Genomic DNA, 5716 nt, shown 5'->3' with positions numbered 1-5716 from the left:
ATTAGAGGGGTTTTTAATGTTAAGTTAGGTAATGGATGGATGGGAAATCTACTAGACCTATTGGGGGTCCTGACCCTGGATATACAAGCAGCAAAAATGCTTGATCCCAGGTCCTGTGCAAAAGATCTCAAACAATACTGATGGCTAACTGAGAGGGGTCTTCGCACCATAAATGGTTGGCATCCCAGTGATATACCGGGGAAGTACACCTTCATTGGCCATCAGGGTAAATCAACAATTCATTATTTTTGTATTTTAGCAGAAAATGGGTCCTTGGATCAGATTTTGGTAACTCTGAACCTTACCCAGGACTTCAGTACAAGGAACAAGTGTAAGGAAATATATGTTGCTTATAAATCAATTGACCGAAGGCACACTTGTTTAAACATTTCTATGAAACCATGAGCTAATTTACAGTGGCAGTAAAGCCATTAACGGTCCGAAGACTTTCTAGAAATAGCACTGACAGGCTCTGGATAGCACACCGTTTGATGTTACTGCATGATAACTCTACCTCAAAGAGAACACAGGAGTTTGTGTTTTGGGCAGGAAGGGGCAGCTAATGGGTAGAAAGGCTTATATGGATTAGCATGGTCCATGGGAGGGTAGAAATATCCAGCAAACACCCACAAAATATGTGCCCCTCCTCACATCCCAACTTGCCACCTCTCTGTTCTCCGAGTTTTGGTTTATAGGTGGCACTAAAATGTCATCTAATAGCCAAAGCTAATGAACGGGATCTGACTAAAAGGCAGAGAGGAGCCACAGAGATTTCAGCCCTCTAGAAACAGACCTTGGGCAAATCAAGGGATCCCAAAAAGAATGCAATTGCAACCTGTGATGAATATGATGATGTAATCACTCCTTTCCAGGGGGAAGTCTCTCCCTGTGTGTCCAGGGAAAAGCAGAAACTAGCTACCCCTGACCCTGGGGGTGGATGTTTGGGGAAGGATAACATGAGGGGAGATGACCTTCCTGGGGGTAGAACAGCATCATCAGATGAAACATGGTATCCCCAATTTCCCTTAGTAATCGACTCCCCCCTCTGTGATTCCACAAGCCTCAATGGCATGCTCGAATGTGACACTAGAACACCCTAGAGGTAACAATGTACACAGTTGTTATATTCGTGTTTGTGATGGTGCTGGTAATCAGCTCAAATTAGACCGGTAGGTAACTCTGACCCCTCTTTTGTCATAGGCAAGGAGAAGAATGAGACGAGGAAGAGCCTTGTTACATTCTGGATGAATGATGATACTGAGTCTAGGAAGAGAGATGGAGCAATGAAGATGCCTAGAAGCAGTAATCCAATGCTGTGTTCTAGTCTTTGGATGTTTCTGACTAACTCCAGGAAGTTTAAAACAGCGACAGCTGATAGCAATGAAGAGAGGGTGTGGCAGAGCCTAGAGTTGTTGGCAACGTGTGTGTACTCTGACAAGGATGCCAGAAGCAAGAAGCTTGTGAATCGCAGCGAGAGGCTCAATCTGACGGTTTGAAGAGGAACCGTACTGAAGGCAGCCTGCCATCTGGTGACTGGGAGCAGCAGGGCTTCCCGGAGTGAGAGAAACCACAGCCAAGATGGACCAGCTGACAGAATGGATGCCTAGTCAGCGGACCGAAAGAGAAGCCAAAGAGGAGACGCGAGGACTGCCAGAGACTCCCAGTAAGCCCAGGCAGATAGTAGGTTACTGGGGCACTGAGCAGCGAATGTCGCGTCATGCATAGTATGCGATAGAAAGGCACTGAAACCAACAACCAAATTGATATAAATGAGAACATTTGTAAAAGCGGGTCATAGACCAAATATTCGAAAGGGAGGAGTGATGTGTATGTGAACATTGTTAAAAGTGAAACGGAAACCAAAAACCGTAAAAGAGCAACTGTGATACTTAAGAACAGAGTGGAAAAGGGTTCATAGGCCCTATCCTTGGAAAAGGGAAATAAAGTAAATGTGAACTATGAAAAGGGGCCAGTGACCCAACAATGTAAAGCTGTTGTAAAGTGGTTGAAAGAAAGAGTAATTCAAGAAAGAGAAAGCCCTGGCAGGTTAGAACACCAAGCAGACCGAAACTGTGAGACTGTGAAACTCATACCCGGAAGGGTGTGACAAGAAGCAAAGTGATATCCTGGCAGGAGAGTGTACTGGGAGTGAGAAGTGAAGAAATATCCTGCCATGAAAGTAAACCAGGAATAAGAAGTGAAGCCATATCCTGGCTGGAGAGTAAACTAGGAGTGAGAAGTAAAGTGATACCTTGGCAAGGAAGTAAACCAGGGGTGACAAGTGAAGCAATATCCTGGCAAGCGAATAAATCAGGAGTGAGGAGTGAAACAATATTCTGGAAGGGGAATCAACCCAGGAACGAGAAGAGATGTCAAATGACATCCTGGCAAGTGAGTAACCCAGGAGTGCGAAAGCAAAGTAAACTTGAAGTTGTGGAACACATACCCCATGTAAGGATTGAAGAGAGAGTCATAAATACCCTGGCAGGAGGGTACACCAGGGTGGAAAGTGATCCAGCTGGAGTAGTGTAAAGAAACTGCACGTGTGAAGGAAACTCATATGAAGGCTCATGCCCTTGTGAGATACCATTATAACTTGTTAAAGAGATACTTTGAACTGCCAGAGGACTGTAGGAGAAGGGAGACCCCTTTCCTGGTGGGACACTTTCATTCTTATGTTCTGCACCTTAAAGCCTTATGTTGAGAACTTTTGAAACAAGCTACACGCATATAGTATACCAGAGTATCCCGATACACATTGGGCCTCATTACGACCCTGGCGGAGTGGGATACCGCCAGCGGTAATCGCGGCGGACCCGTCCGCCCTACTACGAGTTCCCTTAGCGCCATGGAGGTTTTCTCCGCCTGGTTTTACCGGGCGGAGAAAACCATGGCGCTAAGGGACCTCGTTGTTAATTACGCCGCCGTACTTTACGGCGGCGTAATTAACTCCTTCCCCACTCCCATTATACCCTATGGGGCAAGAATGGGAATGGGGAAGGGTAAAATGGGGATTGGGGATTTACCGCTCCGCCAAGGTCGGCATGGGGTGGTAAATCCGCCAACCCCCATGGCGCTATCGGCGGCTTTCCGCCATGCTCCGCGGTGCATTTTGCACCGCGAATTCCGCCAGGGTCGTAATGAGGCCCATTGTGTTTAGTTTAGAGTGTAAGGGTCAGTTTAGGATTTTCGGACACTGACGGGGACGCGCTTTTGTTTAAACATCCTGACAAAAACAGTCCTTAGTTTTGTTGAGGCAAGGAAATCCCTCTTTGATTTAGGGATAGACAGGATTTTCTCCAACCCTTTATATTATCTTCTGGATATAAAAGTGTATAGCAACCAACAAACATGCGATTGTGTCTTAGTTTTACCCTTGACCCCTTACAATCTGCTTTTCCTTGCAGCTGAGGAAATGGTGTAAAGTCGGTGGGACTACTAGATTTTACACAAGAGCTGTTAATGTCACCAGTAATTTGCATTCTCTTTGAACAAATGAACAGACCCAGATATGTCCCTTTAAGGGCCTGACTATTGTGGGGGTAAAGGGGCTAGGCTGGGAAATGCTCGAAGTGGGAGGAAAAACCATGGAGGGAGGCGACTAAGGGGGAATGACCTAGGAAGTGTTGGTTGTGGTCCAATGAGTGATGGGCATTGCCTAAAACACGTACAATCAGGGCTCAACACCGTGGGGAGATGGGAGCTATTTAGCTCCTGCTTGTTGCCTGAAAGTCTGGTTAGGTTGACAGCAACCACTATCAGGAACTACGTTTGGCTGCCCTAGCCAACTGATGCAGAACACACACACCTATGTGAATTTTGCTCTGTGAGTTTGGACAATCTAAAGGATAAAGAATCATAAATAATGGATACAATTATATGTTTCTATCTTATGTGGAGGTTAGAGTTGTGGAACGCTATGTAGAAACTCCTCGGTCCCACATGTAGCTCCATCTCACAATTAATGCAGAATTTCCTAGAGATGATTTTTGCTTGTGCTTATCCAATGTTAATTTCAAGTCCTGCTTTAAAATTGTGGTTCTCCAATTTTGTCTTTTCTTTTGGTTGTCAGTTACATCTGACACTGTGTTTGGACGCTTCCTCCTGTGATGGTTTGGCATCTGGGAGAGGATGCCGTGTCGGGTACCATGTGAACTGGAGCTATGCACATAAAATACATTCTCACTTCCAGGAAGGTAACTCCTACTACAGGTATCAGCAGAAGGAGGAGCTCTGGTCTTTCCTCTTGCCTTAACATTAACCTCTTAATCAAGACCGCTATGGATGTGCTCCTTTTATTAATCCTTCCTGATAATAACGAAACGGAATGGAACTTACTCCTCTTTGCCATCAATATTTCCAGGTGTCCTGTAATGTAAATCACATCTGGCGACCTGAGTTACAGCTCCTGTATGTTGAGTATTTTGATATATTTTAATATTGGCCCACGGAAGTGGGACATACCAATCTCATGCTCCCATCTATATAGTCCCACAACCATGCTTCAGGGCCAAAGAACAGACGGTGAAGTAGTCAAAAATCGAATGTAAACAGTTCCATGTACTAAGCGCGTATTGTTTGGTTTAACTATACTGTCAACCGAAGCACTGAATGTATTTGTGTTTCGGATGACAGTGTATTTAAGCAGACATCCCAGCGCAGATAGGTCTCTGTGGCCAACAAGGCATGTCTGAATAGGGGCAGTGTCAAAAGTGCCACGCCGAAATGTCTGCCACCAAATCGGTTGCACCACAACACGGTGTACCGCCATGTCACCCCTATCCAAAGCAGATGAATTCCCTTGGTGTTCATATTTTAAACGACCTGTCCCCTAGACTAATCCTGGACTGGTGTCTGTTCACAGTGCATCTAAATGTAAGTGACCTCTTCTGTTGACCTCTCATAGTTAATACTTTTTTAACAGGTTCCAACCAGATGGGAGCCTATGTGGGTTCCTCAGCATACATCTCAGTGAGAATTAAATGTATACAACTTTGATTTGTGTAAGTACACAATAATAGACCTCCATATTCTTTGAAACTTGTATTTCACTTACATACAGTCAGTGAAAACAAATGCATTTGTCTCTACTTAAAGCTGTTCAAGGCCTTACATGTATAATATCCTGTGCCTGATATTTTGAGCGCAGGAAGTCGCACACAAGCAATATTGATTTGCGCACTCCACAATGCATATTAAAGATGGGCATTGATGGAAATACATCTCTGATACACTTTCAGTCGATTATTGTGTTCCTTGGGAAAAGAATGCAGACTACAAAAAAGTATTCTCTTCTTGTTGAACTCCCGGCTCCATCCTTTGAGTTTCTTACAATGGGTGAAGGGAAACATGCGACTGCACATTTGTATTATGAAGTTTGCCAATTTTTGACCGTGACAATTAGCAGGAGGCAGACATTCTCAATAAATGCCAAAGTCGATGCATGTTATTGCTCTTGACCGGAAGGCCTTTCTTAGTTTATATATTCTAGGCCTCATTTTTATCATTAAATCCCTAACATGTGGTATTAAGGCTCACATGTGGTATTAAAGCAGGTCCAGCCACCTTGTAGTCTTTCGATTCTAGTCCATTGCCTCGCTGTTAAGGTATCCCTTTTCCTAACAGAACGTAACTTATTCCTCGGGTTTCTCTGCTGTTGTGGTCTGCTGGTTGCGGAAGTTCTTTAAGGACAGCACACCCATGTTAAAACTTTCGG

The sequence above is a fragment of the Ambystoma mexicanum genome, chromosome 3p (genome assembly GCF_040938575.1).
Source record: "Ambystoma mexicanum isolate Mex_15411 chromosome 3p, UKY_AmexF1_1, whole genome shotgun sequence".
NCBI lineage: Eukaryota > Metazoa > Chordata > Amphibia > Caudata > Ambystomatidae > Ambystoma > Ambystoma mexicanum.
This window is presented reverse-complemented; position numbering follows the sequence as displayed.